This window comes from Lepus europaeus, chromosome X (genome assembly GCF_033115175.1).
Source record: "Lepus europaeus isolate LE1 chromosome X, mLepTim1.pri, whole genome shotgun sequence".
In the NCBI taxonomy this organism is placed as follows: Eukaryota; Metazoa; Chordata; class Mammalia; order Lagomorpha; family Leporidae; genus Lepus; species Lepus europaeus.
The window spans coordinates 17,969,609-17,991,655 of NC_084850.1; the positions used below are offsets into that span (position 1 = coordinate 17,969,609).

Genomic DNA, 22,047 nt, shown 5'->3' on the forward strand with positions numbered 1-22,047 from the left:
GATAGAGAACAGAGGAGAGGGAGAGAGAGAGAGAGAGAGAGAGAGAGAGAAAATCTACTACTACTATAAATATCTACTATGCTCTGGCTCACTCCCCAAATGCCCCTAATAGCTAGGGCTGGGCCAAGCCAAAACCAAGAGCCTGGAAATCCACCATGGTCTCCCACATGGGTAGCAGGAACCCAAGTATTTGGGGCATCGTCTGCTGCTTTTCCAGGTACATCAGCAATGAGCTAGATGGAAAATAGAGCAACTGGGACGAGAACTGTCACTCCAACATGGGATACAGGCATCCTAAGCAGCAGCTTAATCCTTTGTGCCACAATGCTTGATGATTTTCCCCTTCTTTCCACCACTCTGACCTAATTGTAAATTGACTGACATTTTCCCCAATGCCCTCTGTCTCCAGGAAGCCTTGTGGAAAAACATACATTCATCCATTTATTCATTCATCCACTCAACAAATAATTTATTTACTACCTATTTCATGCCTTGTCTTCAGATTGTATCTAGATTTCATGGATCTTGGTTATTTTTTATAATTTACAGGACTGTCTTTAAGAAAAAGAATATAAGGAAATGTAAAACCCAAATCAGGTAACAATGACTATTTCCTTAGAATTGAGAAATCACTACAAGTTACAAGTTTTTAATAGCTGAAATGTTACAAACATCAGAAAATCTATGAAAATTTTATTACCTTCTTGGCACATATCTACAAAATTTCTCCCTCTTTATAAAATGGATACTCCTTGTATCTTCATATGATAATGATTTTATAATAGCAATTTCCATAGAGAAAACAAAAAGGTAACTCAATGTTTCTTCTGGATCATTGTCCAAAATTTGTTTTCATGGATAGTTTAGTAAAGTTTTTACAACATCATAATTCTTACTGTTCATATCATGTAAATTTTTAGTTTTTTAATGAAAATAAGAAAACCATCGAGTTTCTTTCATGCATGACCTGTAATATTTAAAAGAATTTTCCACAGACTAGTTTATATTTCTACAGATTTCAACTTTAATTCTCCATCATTGGGGGCCAGCTTTGTGGTACAGTGTCTAAAGCCACTGCTTTAGAATGCTGGCATCTCACATGGGCTCTGATTCATGTCCTGGCTGCTCCACTTCCCATCCAGCTCCCTGCTAATGGCCTGGGAAAAGCAGCAGAAGATGGCCCAAATGTTTGGACCCTTGCCACCCACATGGAGGACCCAAATGAAGTTCCTGGCTTTGGCCTGTCCCAGCACTGGCCATTGCAGCCATCTAGGGAGTGAACCAGAGAATGGAAGATCCCTCGCTCTCTCTCTTTGTCTGTCTCTCCCTCTCTCTCTGTAACTCTGCTCTTCAAATAAATAAATAAATCTTTTTTTAAAAGGCCCATATATTTATAATGATGAGAACCATAGGACACATTCATATCAGGAAACAACCTCTTAGCTTATCCTTCTATGTCAGGGTGCCAAAGGCAGAGGGCACAGTGAATGGTAGGGAATTTCTGCAGTCCATTCATACTCCTGAGAGGTAGCAATACCGTCATTATACCCCCATGAGACTTCAAACAACACAACTGTAGTCCACTAAGCCTTAGTTGTATGTATTCCCACTTCAATGTCCCCTTAGCCTAATTCTCCCAAATTCCAACAGCCCCTCAAGTGCTATTTGGCCAGAAAGGGAATGTGATGGAGGGGAAGTCAAAATAGAAAGAGATAGTGGTCATTATCATTTGCAAATTTTGCTAAAACAAGACCACATAAGCCCTTTGATAAGGCCTACCCCAGAGCCTTGGGAAAGACCATTTAAGTTTGTGTCCTGAAATTTGTGCCTCATTTGCTTTATGGTTAACCTTTCACTGCTTATTGTATAACTTTGAACAAGTCAGTTCATTTTTTATTTTAACTTCTCACTTGTAAAATGGCTTAATACTACTAAATCATTCTTTCATGGAAGCAACAAACGTCTATTAAATGTATGCCAGGCCCTATGCTATGCACTAGCTTCTGAGTTCAATGTAGTAGAACTACAACTATGAACAATATTATACCACCCTTTCTTTCAATAATTTAAAAGTCCATAGGGAGAGGAGGGGACGGTACTGTGGCATAGCAGATAAAGCTGCCCTGCTGTGCCAGCATCCCCTATAGGCACTGATGTGTGTCTCGACTGCTCCACTTCTAATCCAGCTCCCTGCTAGTGCACCTGGGAAAGCAGTAGAAGAAGGTCCAAATTTTTGGGCCTCTTCACCCATGTGTGAGACCTGGAGAAAGTTCCTAGCTCCTGGCTTCGAAACAGCCCAGCTTCAGCCATTGCAGCCATTTGTGGAGTGAACCAGTGGAAGAAATATCTCTCTCTGTCTCTCCCTCCCTCTCTATCTCTCTGTGATCTTGCTTTTCAAATAAACAAATAAATATTTTTTAAAAGTCCATGGGGGTGCCTAGCAGTTAAGATGCCACTCAGAATGCCCACATCCCATACTGGTGCCTGAGTTTGAGCTCAGCTAGGCTCCTGATACTAAATTCCTGGTAATACACACTCTGGGAGGTTACATAATGAATCAAGTGGTTGAATCCCTGTCATGCATGTGGGAGACCTGATTGGAGTTTTTGGTTCCTGGCTTCAGCCTGGTCCAACTCTGGCTATTGTGAGCATTTGGAGAATAAAACAGAGTATGGGAGCTCTCTCTGCCCATAAGTCTATCTCTGCTTGTCTGTTTCTTTGACTCTAAATTCAATTAATTAATTTAAAATTCCATTGGGAAATATAAGCAAATTAACAGACTATTACGATGCATATTTCCAGTCCTATGTCAGAAAAAATATAAGCTGCTATGAGCGGCTAGATAGGAATCAAGTATGATACCTTGGCTTCAACTTGAAAAACTGGTTGGAGGCTTGCATCATTCTCTGCTACCTGGAGAGCAGGAAGGTATGCTGGTTTTTAGAGAAAGATGATTTTTTGAGGTATCTTGAGTGTGTATGGCTATAGATCTTTCAGCAGAGCACAGTAGTCAAGGGCCTAGTCATTGGTGTTAAACTGCCAGTGAGGTGAGCTCTGTGACCAAGTGAAAATGGCTTAACTTCTCCACCGTCTCAATGGACTAAGCTGTAAAACAAGGATAGTAATAATACCTGTTACAAGGTCTTAAGCTCTGAAGAAAATCCATGAAGGAAATACAGTTTCAGGAACTGACAGCAAATGGGTGGTAGATGATGTGATCAAGAGTGAATATTTGTGGGACCAGCTTTGTGTCACAGCAGGTTAAGCTGCCACCTGCAGTGGGAATACCACATATGGGTGATGGTTCGAGTCCCAGCTGCTCCACTCCTGATCCAGCTCCCTGCTAATGCACCTGGGAAAGCAGCAGAGGATGGCTCAAGTGCTTGGGCCCCTGCATCCACATGGGAGACCTGGAAGAAACTCCTGGCTCCTGGAATAGGTCTGACACAGCCCTGGCTGTTGAACTCATTTGGGGAATAAACTAGCAGTTGGACGTTGTCCTTTTATCTTTTCCTTCCTGTCTCTCTGTAATTCTGTCTTTCAAATAAATAAATAAATCTTGAAAAAAAGAGTGGACATTTTTGAACCATTGGTGAAATTTGAATGGAGTCTGTAGATTAGATGGCAGTATTATATAGACGTTAATTTCCTGATTTTGGTGGTGGTACTATGATTACATAGAAAAGTACCCTTTTGTTGTAGGAAATATACACTGAAAGATTTAGGAGCAGTGGGCATAATGCTTATAATTTGCTCTCCATTGGTTCAGAAAAAATAAAATATATATGCATTCAAAGAGAATCATAATGTAAATGTAAATAATTGGGGAGTGTAAGTGAAAGATATGTGAGAGCTCCTTGTACTTTTTTTGCAATTTCCCTGGAAATTTGAAATTACTTCAAAATAAAAAATTTAACAAGAAAAGAGTTAGATGCACATGTTAAGATAATACATTAATGAGTGGGTAGTTCACTTAATGAAACTACTTTAAATACTACTACATTTAGCTCATTAAATACTTTGGTGGTAAGCGATGTCAAGGAAAAACCACTCATGAACATAAAGCATCTTAACATAATTATAAGAGTCAATGTAAAAATATTGTTGCCTCTTGACCAATTCTTAATTACACAGAACTTTTCCAAGAATGCTTCTAGAATGTAAAGTGAGCTATATCTATTTCTACAAATCAGCCATGTCAATTAGCCCTGTGCTAGAGTTACTGAGTTTAAGTGAACAATGGAAGCCAGTAAAAGATATTAATAAAAAATAGAGAGGGCGATCATAGCAGTAGCATTGGCACTTACTTCCATTATTCATTGATGAGAGTCTTTAAAAGAATGAAGCCCTTGCAACTTTGTTAAATACGTATATAAACAGTGATCTAAAATATGGCTGAGAAGCCTCAAGTGTCCAGGAGAGAAAGGCTACAGAATAACAGTCAGTGATCTTGTGGCTATTGTCATTATGTTCATTAGTAATTTTCTCAAGAACATGATTGCATTACTTCTTCAATGTGTTGGTGTGGAATCTGGATGAGGGGTAGGGGGACATTTCTTTAGGAAATTTCTTTAGACAATTTCCATTTGGTTCTGGAAGCAATAATCTATGATGGGACTGCAGTTTGGGACTTTCCATCAACCCACGTGTAAGATGGCTCAAGTGTAAGGACACAAGGGCTGGGAGGGTACCACCTAAGAGTTTATGTATGCTACAAGAGCTTGATTTTACACAAACTGGTTAGTGACAGAGCTAGTGTTTGAAAATCCTACTCCTTTCTGACTCCAAACACAGTCTTCTTTCTGTTATACCACTCTGCCTTTCTAACACAAAGTATTTGTTTTCACAAACCAAAGAAACCTGTGACGTTTGTGGGAAAAGTTGCCTTCCCATGCCACAAGTAGAAGCTGGCATACACAGGAAGCAGTGAGGGTTAACAGGACCTCTGTTGTTAGGGAAAGTGATTATGTCACTTCTTTCCCACCTTGCTGAATGTTTACTCCCCAAATCTCAATGAAACAAAGCTAAACGATTCACCACCCATTTCCCAAAGAGCAACATCAACAGAAAGTCTGAGCTCCTCTGTGAATACAGCACTCGCCTGGGCCATCTTACAAGGAAAAATCAGTCTTTTGTATAGGAGAAAAATCTCTGTGAGAAATATGCAGAGGAATCATTTCATTTCTTTGCATCTGCCCTCCTGGTGGGAGGTATCAGGCCTTGTGTAGCCCAAGAAGCTATAGGAAGCATATTACAGAGACTTTAATTTATTCAAAGAAAATCAGAATCAACTAATCAGAAGGAAGGGAAAAATGCATTAATTAAACAGCTTTACTCATGCAGAAAAGCTGCCAGCATGAGCATTTCAAATTACCTGGGCACACCTAATGCATTTGCATTTGCTCGGGAGAAATGTGTTCTGCCCTCCAAAGCAACGAACATTTCATAATTCCATTTGAGCGAATAACAAAAGGGAATTGACAACTGAGAACCACCTTCCGCACTTGGGGGCTATAGCCTTTTCCTCGGAATTTTTAGCTCATGCAGAAATTCTCTTCTTGTCTAGATGTGGGGAGAGGAAGTTGAAAGTCTTCTGTAAAGTGAAAGGCTAAAAAAGAATCCCCCTTCACTCCACCCCCCCCCCAACAAAGGAGGTGGGGCCTTTACTGGCAGGAGGCTAACAGCATTCTTTTGTTAGATATTAACATAAAATAAGGCAGTAGAAATGGATGTCCATCAACAGAATTAGTAGGAACTAAGTAAGTTTTAAGAACAAAAGGTTTACTTATTTAAATTACAGGAGTTGAGAAACAACTGGGAATGCAATTTCTTTCCCAGAGTCAAAAAAAAAAAAAAAAAAAAAGCAAAAAACCATGAAACAGTTAAATGTTATTATGTTGCAATATAATTTTATCATTTCAGTTTGGATGTGTATAGCAATTCGAACTAAAATAACCCGAAGGGAATACTTACACTATTTGTAGGTTTTATCTTGGCTTTGTCCTACTCAGCTTATCCACGAAATGGCTCAATGTTTTATTTTTGTATTTACTCCTGAGAAAGCTTCCAGTGTGACACAGTAAAGCACATGATATTAACCAACGATAACTACCTTAAAAATCCTTTAAAGATGCCTTATACTTTTTTATTGCTTTACGAGTTGACTTCACATTTTTATGTTTCATTTTGCACAAGAAAATATGTTACAGTTAATAGTGGACTTTACTATCCTGGAATTTTACAGTTGAGAAAATCAGAAATGATCTTTAGTAAATGTCTCAGAAGTTTCCTTTCCACCTTAGGAATGCAAAAGAGCTATACCAACACATGTTACTTATCCAGCTCTGATCTAAATTTAATAGACAATGCATGCGTTTTTATTCTCAAAGAGGAAACATACGTAAACGTATTTTCATTAAAGTACATTATTTGTCCCCTAGTGCTAATGAAAGCATTCTGTAATTTTGCCTCAAATGCTTTATTTGTGTTAATTTGGGATTGAGCTTCTAACCAGACTGCTTGACCTAGATTTGCTTCTAGAAGTACATCGGAGGGTTTGTACACCGTAAAAGCTCTTGCTTAAAATGATCAAGGATGAACTATCAACACAGAGGCAGGACACTTCCCCTGGGCCACAAGACTAAGGGAAGAAAACTTAGCCAGACATTAGGGAACTTCAAAAGTCTCCTGGATATGTGAAATTAAAAGATAAATGTATTTTGGTGCATGGATTTGGAAAAAATTTTCATACCCAAATGAGCTCATCTTTTAATTACATTTTTCAGGGAAGTTTTGAAGCACCCTCATATTGCAGAGGCCTGAGAGAAAACTCTCCTAGAGATTATGAAGGCTTTTGAAATCCCAACTGTTTTATTTCCACATGGTCTGAACACGTTTTATGAACCCCTTTATGCATTTTTACTGATCTACCTATGAGAAATTGCTTTTGTGGAATATCTTCTCATGAATTCCTTTGACTGCTGCCATGGATTCTGCTAGTTTTCAATACTAACTGCAAAGCCACCAGTGAGTGGCTGATTAATTGCAAACACCTTGGAAAGATACAACTGATCCTCTAGCCTAGGTTGCAATGCATGTGAGAAACATCCTTCAGAATGAAATATACTGTGGTTCAAATGCACTGTGAGGCAAGCATGGGAGGTATGAAGGAAAGTTTGAATATTCAATTTTAAACATACTGATAAGAGAAACTACAAAGACTTGTCATTGATCTAATACTTGTTTGCACATTCCTTGAAGCTATGCATGAAGCATAATAGGATTTCTATGGACCAAAACAACAAAAGGTGTAAACTGCCTTTTCAATTGCAAACTTTGTTCATTTATGCCATTAGTAAAAGAATGTAAATCTGAAGCCATTTTTTTTCTTTACTGACACCAAGTCTTTCTCACAAATTTTTTTTTTCAAAAAGATAAGGATAAAGTTCAGAGTAAATTAAACTTCTTTCTCCTCCCAACCATCCCACCCACCACCGAAAAGGTAGTTTAAAGAAATTTCACTGAATCATCTCTGTTATTTATAATCTAATTTTTAAATTAATTCTAGTGCTGGAGATACATACATATATATATGTGTGTGTGTGTGTGTGTGTGTGTATAATTCAGAAAACATACATTTAAGAATCTCAACAGTACTTCTATAAATCTTTGTGACAAATATAAAAGATAGCAACATTTCTCATTGAATGTGCATAAATCAAAGCAGTCATATATTTTGATTTAGTTTCCTAGTAAATATCTACCTAAAATATAATAGACTTAAGATAGTTTGTTCTGTTATAACTATTTCTTTTCCTAAAGATTTATTTATTTTTTTGAAAGGCACGGTGACATAGAGGAGAGAGAGAGAATCTTCTACCTGTGGGTTCAATCCCAAATGCCTGAAAGGGCTGGAGCTAGATCAGGCCAAAGCCAGGAACTCAAAACTCCATCCGGGTCTCCCACGTGGTGGCAGGGGCCCAAGTACCTGGGCCATCATTCTGTGTCTTCCCAAGTGTGTTAGCAGGAAGCTGGACTAGAATTAGAGTACCCAGGACTCAAATTGACAGTCTAAACAAGAGTCCCAAGTGATGGCTTAATCCACTGCACCACAAGGATGTACCTGTTATAATTATTTGGAAACCAGGTCTCCCAAGTGGGTGGGAGGGGCCCAAGCACTTGTTTCATCTTCTGCTGCTTTTCCAGGCACATTAGCAGGGAGCTAGATTTGAAGTGGATCAGCTGGGAAATGAACTGGAACCCATGTGGAATGCCAGTGTCCCAGGCAGCAGCTTTACCCACTGTTCCACAATGCTGGGCCCTGAAATATTAATTTAATATTAAATGATAATAATGCCTTCTAATAGACACACAAACTGAGGTACAGTAATTTGCAGTGGGAAGCAAAATTCATGCTGAAGATTTGATTCTAGAGACCAAATCCTTAACATTACCACATATTATTTCTTAGTGATAACCTGGGGCTTCTTTGGAAAAAATTGTCTTCCTCCTTTCTGTAAGTGTAATAGTCATTAGAGATAAAAGGTTCATATTTCAAGGCTAGTAACTTGGGTATGAGTTGGAGGGTGGAAGTGGGGAGGTGAAATATTCCAGAGTTTAGTCAACATTTTAAGGTTAAATGAAGATATCAGAAAGGGAGGAACCTGGAAGCAGACAAATGCAAGTCAGGTTGGTTCAGCTATTGTAATGATAAGATTATATGATGCTATGTAAACATGAAAGGTTAATATAGGAATAGTTTAGTAAAAGCTTAGGATCATTAATTTATAGACTAGCACTGTCCAATAGGAATATAGCGCAAACCACACATGTAATTTTAAATATTCTTCTATTCACACTTAAAACTAAAAAGAAAAAGAAAAAATGAAATTGATTTTAACTAATTCTGCATCTGTGTATCCTACTTTATTTGGGTAAGGGCCTAATTTTAATACAGTTAATTAAAAAATCTTAAAGCACATTCTATAATTTTAGAGGACTTATAAAACCAAAGCAACAGCTGTTGGCCTTGTTCCTGGTTAAAATACAAATTCTTTGTGCAGTTTAGCAAATTATATAATATACTTTTATCATTAATCATTTCTGTTCCCAAAATTTGTACCTTTAGTACTATTTCAGTTTATAAATATAATATTTTTCAATGAAAAAAAATTATTTGGAAACAAAGTAGATACTCATAGTACATGCTCAATAAAACTTGAATAAATGGCCTATGCAATGGTCAACTTGAAGAAGAAAGGAATGGAGGCTATTCTACAACAGAATGATGAAAAGGCAAAAGTGGGGAAAAGATTAAGGAGAAAATGATATTTGTAAGACAAATTTAGTCATTTCTCTCAACTCTTTCAAGAGATTACTTCAGACAAAACAAACTTATGTTATTAGTGTTAAATTCAGTCTTTAATTGTATATACACATCATTTTTAAAGGATGACAAGGGAGGGACATTTGGTACAGTGGTTAAGATGTCACTTGGAATGTTCACATCCCATATTGAAGTGCCTAGGTCCAAGTCTTGGCTCTACTTCCTCTGTATCTCTGACTTTCTAATGAGTAAAAATGTTAAAAATAAGGCCAGCAGTAGCTTAAGCCATGGCTTGGGACACTGGCATCCAATATCAGACTGCTGGTTTCAGTCTCAGCTCCTCCACTTCCAATCCAGCTTCTTGCTAAAGTGCCTGAGAAGCACTGGATGATGGTCCAAGTATTTGGGCCCCTGCCACCCACATCTGTTGGACCTAGTTGGAGTTCCAGTCTCCTGGCTTTTGCAGCCATTTAGTGAGTTAGCCAGCAGATGGAAAGCGCTCTCTCTCGCGCGCTCTCTCTCTCTCTCTCTCTCTTGCTCTATCTCCCCATCACTCTGCCTTCCAAATAAGTGCTTTAAAAAGGAGATTATCTAATCAGTAGACTGAATGGGGAAACTCAGCAAGGTCTATCTGTTCAGATTTTTTTTTGTTTGTTTCTTTTTGTGTGAGTCCTTCCTCCTGGATCTATGTCTAGATCCCTTCTGTAATGAGGTAGTATGAATTACCATCATAGGTCAGATAATTTCTTTTTTTGGCCCTTGTATTAGTCAAATTTTCTTACATGTCACCCTTATATGAGGCAGCCTACTTTATACAGAAAAGAGTTTTGTTTGAGCTAATTTTTCTCAAGATTCAAGGTCTAGGGGTCTCATACAGTGGTGGCCTTCTTCTTGTTAGTATTCTGAGGTGGTACAAAGCCTCACCTTGCAAGAGAGAAGGAACATGCATATCTGTGTGTGTGTGTGGTCTCTCTCTCTTTGTAAAACCACCATGATTCAATCATGGCCCGCCCTAATGAGCTAATCTAATCTCATCACTTCCTAAAGGCCCCACCTCTAAACATCATGGTCCAATGAAATTTCTACCCTCTTCATACCATTAATATCGGAGTTTGGTGGTTAAACTTCTCCATGAGTTCAGGGGACAAACCATAGCAGCTATCTCTGGGGCAGAAGGGTTTCAGTTTCTATTACTTTCTTTGGGGGAAAATGGGGAACAGGAGAAAGAAGAACAAGAGTAGGTCAGAATGATCTCACCTCTGAGCCCTTTGCCTTCAGTTCAAAATATTCAACATGCCAATACTCCACATTTTGAGAAATCATGTTCTGGCCCTCAATACTACCCACCCCCCAGAAATTTCGTCAGAATTTTCAAAGATTAAGAAATGAGCTGGTGGTTGTGGAGCCATTAATTGATGGGTAGTAAGAGACCTGTAAAGAGAGAGAACATAGGTTAGTATTAGGGTGAATAAACAGAAAAGACCAAATCTAAACACATTCCCCCACATCCCGTTAAACCAGTATCCTAATCCTGGGAATAGGTCAATGCAATAACATGGTTGAGCCTCATTTGTTTGCTGGAGAATGTTAATCTCCTCTTTTAAGAGGTGTAGATTAGACACTATTTGTCCCATCTGATTTTCGTAGAAGCAGCATTCTTCACCAGTGATTGCACATGCTCCTCTGTTTGGGCAGTCAGTGTATCTAAGGCACAGCGATTTTGGAGTACAACAGAAGCTAAGCTATTAACTTCTGATTGGAGTGCTTCCATTGCTTATATAGTGATATAGAACTCCTGTTCTATTACCATGGAAAGAGTTGCAACTGCCTTTTCTAATTGATAATTTCCAAAGCCTGGAAAAAGAGTTTTCAGCACTGAAAAGAACTTAGAATCAAACCAGGGAAGTCTCACTTTAAGGTCACCTGTAGGAATGGTCCTCTAATTTTCCTGGAAGTGCTATTCTGGGTCTAGCTTGTGGCTTGTGTGAATCCAGGAAGATTTTTCTTTTATTTTAACAGCAATGCAGGTAGTCAGCAATACATCCTAAGGTCCTTCCCAGCAAGGGCACAATGCTTGTTTTCTTCTAAAAACTGTCAAGTACAGCTGACCTCCTATTCAAAAGGGATAGCACAGCTTGTCAGTGGGTAGCAGCCATACTCGTTCACCTACAGATGATATGTTCCATGTACACTAGTTAGTTTTTGTACATAATTAACCAGAGTACCAAAGTACTCAATTAAATTCCCTATTATTCATTTAGTGCAAGAGTATTTATATACACTGAGTAGACATAAGATGACCAAAAACTTTCAAAAGAGATTAATCCATGATTCCTATTTGAAGTGTTCCAGATTTTATAAAATCCAAAGGTAAAGCTTCTGGCCATTTAAATCATGTTTTATAAAGGATTTTTTTTACAAGTTCCTTTTAGTTTTTAAACGTCTATTGATTTTTATTTGAAAATCAGAGACAGAGAGATAACTTCTATCTGGTGGTTCCTTACCCAAGTGCCTACAACAGCTCAGGTGAGGTCAGGCTGAGGCCAGAAGCCTACACCTCAATCCAGGTGTCCCATATGGGTGCCAGGGACCCAGGCACTTGGACCATCACTTGCTGCCTCCCAAATTCCACATCATCCAGAAGTTGAAATCAGGAGCAGAGCTGGGACTCAAATCCAGGCACTCCAATATGAGATGCAGGCATCTCAAGTAGGTCTTATCATACTGGATAGCTGCCCTGATATTTTTCTTAAAGTCATTTTTATGTTAACATCTTCACTTCAATTGCTCTGACATTTGGGGATGCTTTAGGGTATGAAATTTGAGTGAGTACCCCAGAGCCTTTGCAAGCAAGTGGTCTACTTATGTGGCAAAATGAGTTCTTGGTCTGATTTAATCCATAAAGGATCACCAAATCAGGAAGTAATCTCAGTTATTAATTTCCTTACCACTAATTGTGATGTAAGCACATCTACTTGAATAGCACTCAATCTACCCAATGAACACATGTCTATCTGTATCTGATGTAGATATCTAATATATATATACTACATTTATAGTATATATATAGATAGATAGTATATATATATATATATATAATATGTAATACATAAATAACCAGTGAAAATAGCCTAAAACTGGAGATAAACCTACAAAATCCATTCGGAGGGCTGCAATATTGGCCTCAGAGAACTTTCTGAGGCATGTTAGTTTCCTCCAAATATTATTTTTTTAAAGATTTACTTATTTATTTGAAAGACAGAGTTACAGAGAGGCAGAGAGAGAGAGAGAAAGAGAGAGAGAGATCTTCCATCTGCTGGTCACTCCCCAGATGGCTGCAACGGCTCGAGCTGCGCTGATCTGAAGCCAGGAGCCAGGAGCTTCTCCTGGGTCTCCCATGTGGGTGCAGGGGCCCAAGTACTTGGGCCATCTTCCACTGCTTTCCCAGGCCAAAGCAGAAAACTGGATTGGAGTAGAGCAGCTGGGACTTGAACCAGCGCCCATATGGGATGCCAGCACTGCAGGTGGTGGCTTTACCTGCACTGGCCGCTCCTCTAAAAATTTGGTGATATACAAGTATCACTGAGAAATAATTTGGTCATAAATTCTGTGGATGTCAGGGCAGAATCAATTGTCTTTTAGTTCCTTAACTGTCCCCCATCTACTCATATGTCCCATCTGGTGGATATCAGTGCAAGGCAAAAGGTCAAAAGAAAGGGACTATAGGAAGTCCATTTGGTCAAGTGTGTAATACATTTGCTAATTGTGTGGCACCCTTTTGTAGCCACTTATCTTTTTTTCAGAATGTGGTGCCTTTTGCCTGAAAGTTAATAGTATCAGGGAAAAAAGTAGGGTTATAAATTGGATAACAAGGGGACAGAGGGTCCATTGTCGACTGCATATTTAAACAACTGTGCTAGATATACCAGTTCCCTGGAGATACAAGTGTCAATTTCCTCAGTACGAGTTGGAGAGTGGACAATAGCAATTTTTGCAGGGAAAGGATTGTCTGCAAAATAGGCCAGCCATTATCTGCCTATTGGCAAGAAGAGGACCAGCAGAGGTTTAGAATCCACAGGGCTTCCCGATTGTGCCCGTGATAACAGACTCTAGAGACATAATTAGAGTCTATGCAAATAGCGCCAGTTTTTCCTTCTGCCAGTGTACAGGCTTGAGGACGAAGTACAAGGCCAGTGGCTCAAGCTGACTTTACAGTAGAGAAAGAGTATGTCTCAAGTGTTTTGTGTGGGGAAAGTAGAGCATGCTCTCTTAATTATGTTTCCCAAGAAAAAATCCATTTACAGGAGCTATCACAAAATACAAGTAAGCCAGAGCTGTCTACAGGGATGTCTAAGAGATCCTGCCATGGTTTCAAAAACATTCCTTTTTCTAAAAGAAGAATCTTTTTTAAGTATTTGAAAGGTACAGTCACAGAAGAGAGGGGAAGAGACAGACAGACAGACAGACACACACACACACACACAGAGAGAGAGAGAGAGAGAGAGGTCTTCTATCTGCTGGTTTGCTCCCCAAATGGCCACAATGGCTAGGGCTAGGCCAGGGCGAAGCTAGGAGCTTCTTCTGGGTATTCCAAGTGGGTTCGGGGGCCCAAACACTTGGGCCATCTTCCACTGAGCTGGATCAGAATTGGAGCAGTTGGGACTCAAACAAGTGCCAGTATAGGGTGCCGGTACCACAGGTGGTAGCTTTACTTGCTACACCAGAGCATTGGCCCCTCAAAAGCATTTCTGTAACTACAAAGCAGTTATGCATCACAGAGTGAGAATCTCCATCATCAGTAATAGAGTAACCAGTTTGTGAACGTTACAATGATTCGAGATGTTAGAGAGGATGGGTTAATCAGGCCTGTTCCTCGGTGGACTTCTGTCACGTACAGAGGTGTTGTGTCAAATAGACTTGCAAAACAAGTGACAGAGTGTGAAGAACATAGAGCTGAATGGGAGAAGCTAATGTAACAGAACTGTTTTTGCCAATTAGGGCAGCAGTAGTGGTTACTGAACAGAGGTGGGCAAAAGGGGTCCACCAGACATGACAACTATGCCATTTAGAAGCAAAAGATGTCATAGGATGCTTGCAGCAATTCCATTGTATTCGTGACAATATAGTTTAAAAGGCTTATCAAAGTTAGGTAAAACAAGGGCTAGGGGTGTAGATAATTGCTAATATCAAGGAATCCAAAGAGGTTAGTGCCCCCTGAGGGCCAGAAAATGGGCTTTGAGACAGTATCTTGGAGGAAAGCAAAAAGTTTATTTTAGGGGCTGGCGCTGTGTTGTAGCAGGTAAAGGTGCTGCCTGCAGTCTTGGCAAACTGGGTGTTGGTTCGAGTCCTAGCTGCTCCACTTCCAATCTGGCTCTCTGTTAATGCACTTCGGAAAACATTGGAAGATGGCCCAAGTTCTGGGGCCTCTGCATCTGCGTGGTAGACCCAGAAGAATCTCCTGGCCCTTGGCTTTGGATTGGCCTAGCTGCAGCCGTTGTGGCTATATGGGAGTGAACCAATGAGTGGAAGACCTCTCTCTCTCTGCCTCTGCCTCTCTGTAACTCTGACTTTCAAATAAATAAATATTTTTTTTAAAAAAGTTCAGTTTAGCAAGGGTAGAACAATTCGGAAGTCGATGATAACAGCCAAATATCCACCAAATTTACATAGTTTTTTTCTTTTTTAAAAAATTTCAAATTATTTATTTGAAAGTCAGAGTTACAGAGAAAGAGGGAAAGACAGAGAGAGAGAGAGAGAGAGAGAGAGAGAGACCTACCATCTGCTTGTTCACTCCCTAGATGGCCACAATAGCCAGTGCTGGGCCAGACTGAAGCCAGGAAGGAGGAGCTTCATCTGGGTCTCCCACGTGGTTGGCAGGGCCCCAAGTAATCAGGCCTTCTTCCACTGCTTTTCCAAGGCCATCTGCAGGGAGCTGGATTGGAAGTAGATCAGCTGGGACATAAATTGGCACCCATATGGGATGCCAGTGTCAAAGTGAGCAGCTTTACCAGCTATGCCACAATGCTGCCCACCCCATAACATTTGGTTTCAGAAGAGGAATGAACCAGAAGGCAATTTAGGAGTGGTCTTTTGGATGCCTTGGTATGTCCCATATTCATATCCATATACATCTCTCATATATTTAATATTCTCATATTCAGCATACCAAGGCCTCATACTTTGGGGTTTCATGTTCTAAGTCCTGACAGTAGCCACTAGCCATGTGTGGTGAGTGTTTGATACATGGATTGTCCAAAGTAAGAAATGTTGTTAAGTGTAAAATACACACCAGTGTATTTTTTTTTTTTGACAGGCATAGTGGACAGTGAGAGAGAGAGAGAGAGAGAGAGAGACAGAGGGAAAGGTCTTCCTTTTTCTGTTGGTTCATCCTCGCTGATCCAAAGCCAGGAGCCAGGTGCTTCCTCCTGGTCACCCATGTGGGTGCAGGGCCCAAGGACCTGGGCCATCCTCCACTGCACTCCTGGGGCACAGCAGAGAGCTGGACTAGAAGAGGAGCAACCGGGACAGAATCCGGTGCCCCGACCGGGACTAGAACCCGGGGTGCCAGCGCCACAGGTGGAGGATTAGCCTATTGAGCTGCGGCGCCGGCCCACACCAGTGTATTTTAGTAATATTAGTATTAACTTTATCTGATCATTTTACTATTTGAAAAGTACACCTGCTAGAAAATTTAAATGTATCTATGTAGTTTGCTTTATATTTCCATTGGACAGAACTGTTCGAGAAATTAAGATAAGGAATTTGTACTTCAATCTAGGCAGCCATTGTTGGTACCTGAGCAGGAGTCTGTCTGTGACTTGAAGCATGGCTGGGAAGGGAAGCTGTAATAATTGGCCGTACATTATACTAGGCCAGGAAGGAAGTGATGCAGTTTCTGGACTAGGGTGATGGTCGTAGGGATGGAGAAGAATGCTATAATCCAAGAGACATTTATAAGGAAATACTTGGGGGGGGGGAGGGAGCGGGGCAAGTCTTTGGCTCAGTGGTTAAGAGGCCATTTGGGATCCGCATCCTATATCTGAGTGCCTCAGTTTGAGTAGTGGCTCTTCTCCCGCCTCCAGATTCCTGCTAATATGCACCCTGAGAGGCCACAGGTAATGACTCAAGTAGTTGAGTACCTGCCTACCCATGTGGGAGACCTAGATTGAGGTCTAAGCTCCTGACTTCAGCCTAGCCCAGCGTTGGCTGCTGTTCGTACATGGGGACTGAAGCAGCAAATGCAAGCTACTTCTCTCTGTCTCCCTCACTGTTTCTCTGCCTTTCAAATGAACCAAAAAAGATCAATTAAAAAATAAAGCATCGGCTGTTCGCCTGCTCTGCGCCTGGAGCTGCAGTCGGAGCCCCCAGCCTGCCCCCCAGCCAGCCTGTCCGCTGCTGCTGCCATCGCCATGCCCTTCTCCAACAGCCACAACACGCTGAAGCTGCGCTTCCCGGCGGAGGGCGAGTTCCCCGACCTGAGCGCCCACAATAACCACAGGGCCAAAGTGCTGACCCCCCCCCCCCCCCGAGATGCACGCAGAGCTGTGTGCCAAGAGCACGCCCAGCGGCTTCACGCTGGACTACGTCATCCAGACCGGCGTCGACAACCTGGGCCACCCGTACATCATGACCGTGGGCTGCGTGGCGGGCGACGAGGAGTCCTACCAGGTGTTCAGGGAGCTCTTCGACCCCATCATCGAGGACCGGCACGGCGGCTACAAACCCAGCGATGAGCACAAGACCTACCTCAGCCCCGACAACCTGCAGGGCGGCGAGGACCTGGACCCCAACTACATGCTGAGCTCGCGGGTGCGCACTGGCCGCAGCATCCGTGGCTTCTGCCTGCCCCCGCACTGCAGCTGCGGCGAGCACCCGGCCATAGAGAAGCTGGCAGTGGAAGCGCTGTCCAGCCTGGATGGCGACCTGGCCGGCAGGTACTACGCGCTCAAGAGCATGACCGAGGCGGAGCAGCAGCAGCTCATCGACAACCACTTTCTCTTTGACAAGCCCGTGTCGCCCCTGCTTCTGGCCTCCAGCATGGCCCGCAACTGGCCAGACGCCCGCTCTCCACTCAGAAGGGAGGGAACATGAAGGAGGTGTTCACCCGCTTCTGCAATGGCCTCACCCAGATTGAAACTCTCTTCAAGTCTAAGAACTACGAGTTCATGTGGAACCCTCACCTGGGCTACATCCTCACCTGCCCATCGAACCTGGGCACGGGGCTGCGGGCAGGTGTGCACATCAAGCTGCCCCACTTGGGCAAGCACGAGAAGTTCTCAGAGGTGCTCAAGCGGCTGCAGCTTCAGAAGCGAGGCACAGGTGGTGTGGACACAGCTGCCGTGGGCGGGGTCTTTGACGTCTCCAGTGCCTACCACCTGCGCTTCTCCAAGGTGGAGCTGGTGCAGATGGTGATGGACGGTGTGAAGCTGCTCATTGAGATGGAGTAGCGGCTAGAGCAGGGCCAGGCCATCGATGACCTCATGCCTGCCCAGAAGTGAAGCCGGCCCGTGCCTACCACCAGCCCCACTGCTTTCCAACTTATTGCCTGGGCAGCGCCCACCACGCACCCCGAAGTTCACCCGGCGGCTGAGCCCTTAGCCTTACTGTAGAGACATCTTGTGTCGCCCTCGGTAGAGTTTATTTTTTTGATGGCTAAGATGTTGCTGATGTTGAAATAAACTAGGGTTTTGGCCTGCCAATAAATAAATAAATAAATAAATAAATAAATAAAGCATCAATTTTCTTTACCAAAAAAAAGGAAGCACCAACAGATCTTTGAGATTTTCTAAATATAGAGGGTAGTAACGAGGTAAAAATCAACTATGCTTTCATGATTTCTCACCTGAGAGACTGGAAGAATTGAGGTCCCTATGACAGAAATGGAGTAATTATACTTTCAGGAGTGATAATGAGTTGATGTTTTTAACACTTTATCTTGGAATAGTTGCAGTCTTACAAAAAAGTTACAAAAGTATTTCACATAGTCTCCGCATTCTCTTCACTCAATTTTCCTACATGTTAACATTTTACATAGGCACGCCATAACATAAAAAATAAATTCACTAATTTACAAACTGATCTCCAGATAAAACATTATCATCTCCACATGTAATCAATAGAAAAAATCTTAATGAAACATTTCACATTCTTTCTAAGTGAAGAACAAATTCTCTGAAATTCAGCTTATATTTTACACGGTCCATCACAAATAGGATCAGCCACATTTCAAGCGTTCAATATCCATATGTGGCTAGTGGGTACCATATGCCTAGTGTATGCACAATCTAACCCCAATCTTTCCTCTCATCTTTATCTCTTGCTATACCCCCACAAAAACTCTCTGGTTCTGCTACTTTGTTCTGTATCAGGATGACAAAAGGCTGGCATTCATGTCCTTATTCCTCCCTCCCAAAATCACAATAAATATTAATAATCATTCATATAATGGCTACCAACTGAACCTCTGAATTCTTCCCAACATGATGCTTCAGAAAACACACACACACACACATAGAGTCAGCACTTACAATGAAATCTTTTTCTACCCATCATATAGTCAATGTCCTCAATAACGTCTAACTCATTCTTATCTCCAAAGTTGCCCTTGTGATTTAGTCAATCTGCCCAACCTCTGCTTTACTTGGAGGCCGAACTGAAGTCTCCTTTTATGCAGTCTTCTCCAGTTCCTGCTGAACATTCAAATTTCTTTTAATTTTCCACCTTGCCTAATGTTGGTTTCCTCTATAGAAGTTTCACTGAGTTCTGTTTACCCAGCTCAGTTATAAATTCCTTGATAATAGGTACTATGTTCTATCTTTTTCTATGCTTAAATAGATCCTAGAAGAATGCTGAGCATAAAGTACATGTTCCATAACAATTTATTGGGGGACTGGCACTGTGGTGTAACAGGTAAAGCCGCAGCCTGCAGTGCCAGCATCCTATATGGGTGCCACTTGAAGTCCTGGCTGCTCCACTTCCAATCCAGCTCTCTGCTATGGCCTGGGAAAGCAGCAAAAGATGGTCCCACGTGAGGGACTCAGAAGAAGTTCCTGGCTCCTGGCTTCAGATCAGCGCAGCTATGACCATTGCAGCCATCTGGGGAGTGAACCAGTGGATGGAGGACCTCCCTCTTTCTCTCTTTGCCTCTGTCTCTCTGTAACTCTGCTTTTCAAATAAATAAATAAATCTTTAAATTAAAAAAAAGAACTTCGTGTTTGACATAATGATGATAACACACACTGTCTTCTGTAAATTAACTCTAGAGCCTAAACTTATTTCTTTGATAACAACTACTCCAAAACCTTAACTACTCAGATGGTCAATGTCATGAATAAGCACAATATTTTAAGTGTTCTCCCAGATGTTTGCCTAATATCAGCTGACACTTGGTTGGATACTGGTCATCAGGCTCCTGTTCTACTACTTACTACCTTTGTGATTTGATGTAAGACACATAAACTCTTACATTTGAATCACGCAAACTCTTTTTTAATTTTTCTAATTTCTAATTTTCTAATTTAAAATTATTTTTTTAAACTTTTATTTAGTAGATACAAATTTCCAAAGTACACTTTGTGTATTACAATGGCTTCCCCCCCCCCATAACTTCTCTCCCACCCGCAACCCTCCCATCTCCCGCTCCCTCTCCCATCCCATTCACATCAAGATTCATTTTCAATTATCTTTATATACAGAAGATCAATCTAGTATATATTAAGTAAAGATTTCATCAGTTACACAAACTCTTATATTTGATTTTCTCATCTGTAAGGTGAGACTTACAATGCCTTATCTGTTTTGCATGGCTTCTGTGGGGCTCAAGTGAAGGTGTATAGTGTATACCTAACAGTATTAGACCTTTACAATCAGACTTAAGTTTGAATCCAGGCTTTGACACTTACTATTCTTGTGACCTTTATCAAATGATGTATTTGTATTTCAGCTTACTCATTTGCTGATATACACAGAGTGATATCTAAATCTTGGTGTTATATTGACTTGAAATATATAAACTTGACATATGTGGTGTGCTTAGCAAATTGCCAGAGACACTGGTGTCATTCAGTAAGTGGTAGATTATGTATGTGATAAAAATGCCATGAAAAGGTGATGATTCTTCATTATTAACCTACACAAAGCGATTTGATAGGAATCAAATGGCCAGACATTCTAGGCTACTTCATCATTAACCCATTTCCACTGAATTCACTGAAGTCTTTTATCTCAGAGTTTGAAAACATATATAGGATTGCAGCAGTGATTGAAAATGAACTCCATCCTTACACACAAAACTTCTGATTTGTTATTTTTTAAAAGTATTTTATTGTACTTGGACCATTGGGAATCAAATAAAATAGCTCTTCTAGATTACCTGCATCTCTTTTGAACTTTGAAGAAAGTGTTTAAATCAATTCCAAGAAAGAATATACTTTAAAATGAGACTGGGAATGTGTAGCCTGGGAAGGCTCTTCTCTATGATCCTTACTTAACAAGTCACAGACTCATAATATATATTGGTTAGAAGGGCTATTAGGGACCATCTAGTAAGTGAGGTCCAGAAAGAAACAGATAGCCCAAGGTTGCACAGATAGCTTGTGAAAAGCACCAGTGCCCAAACTTTCTCTAGTGTTTAAGATTATTTTCTTTCCACTGCATCATCTCCTATTGCAGAATACACCATTCTTTCTTCAGGACTGTATATGGCAGAAGTGGAGAGATTTAGAATAAAACTTTAGGGGACTGCTGCTGTAGCACAGCTGTTTAAACTGCAGTTACAATGCTGGCATCCTTACTCTGAGTGACAGCTTGAGTCCTGGTTGCTCCACTTTGGATCCAGCTCCCTGTTAATGGCCTGGGAAAAATAGTAGAAAGATGGCCCAAGTGCTGGGTTCCCTGTACCCACCTGCGAGACCCAGAAGAAGCCCTTGGCTCCGGGCTTCAGATCAGCCCAACTTCGGCCGTTGCAGCCATTTGGGGAATGAACCTGCAAATACAAGACCTTTCTCTCTCTCTCTCTCTCTCTCTCTCTCTCTCTCTGTAACTCTACCACTCAAATAAATAAATAACATTTTAAAAATAAATACATACATCTTTTTTAAAAGTCTGAATTGTATACTTTGATTTGCACATATCCTAAATATCTTAATTCTTTAGCCAGATCCCATATGCTCATAAGCAATCATTTGCACCAAATCTATAGAGGGAAATGAAAGAGATATCAACACATAAACTTCTCCCAATATCAAATGATATCAAAAATAAACTTCTCCTAATCTGATATGGGATGAGGGTATCCAGAAAGGCAGCTTAACCCACGTTTAAAATAGAATGACCCCTCTTACATATTTCACTACTGAAATTATGTGACAGGTGTACAAGTCTTCTAAGAAACTTATCCCAGGCTGGCGCTGCAGCTCAACAGGCTAATCCTCCGCCTTGCAGCGCCGGCACACGGGGTTCTAGTCCCGGTTGGGGCGCCGGATTCTGTCCCGGTTGCCCCTCTTCCAGGCCAGCTCTCTGCTGTGGCTAGGGAGTGCAGAGGAGGATGGCCCAAGTGCTTGGGCCCTGCACCCCATGGGAGACCAGGATAAGCACCTGGCTTCTGCCATTGGATCAGCACGGTGCGCTGGCCGCAGCACGCCGGCTGCGGCGGCCATTGGAGGGTGAACCAATGGCAAAGGAAGACCTTTCTCTCTGTCTCTCTCTCTCGCTATCCACTCTGC

The 22,047-nt window shown here is 41.3% G+C and overlaps 1 pseudogene; it reads left to right on the forward strand.

The window, feature by feature from the left end:
• The first annotated feature begins 16,734 nt into the window (after positions 1 to 16,734).
• On the forward strand, positions 16,735 to 17,823 carry LOC133753298 (creatine kinase B-type-like; annotated as a pseudogene).
• The last annotated feature ends 4,224 nt before the right edge of the window (positions 17,824 to 22,047 follow it).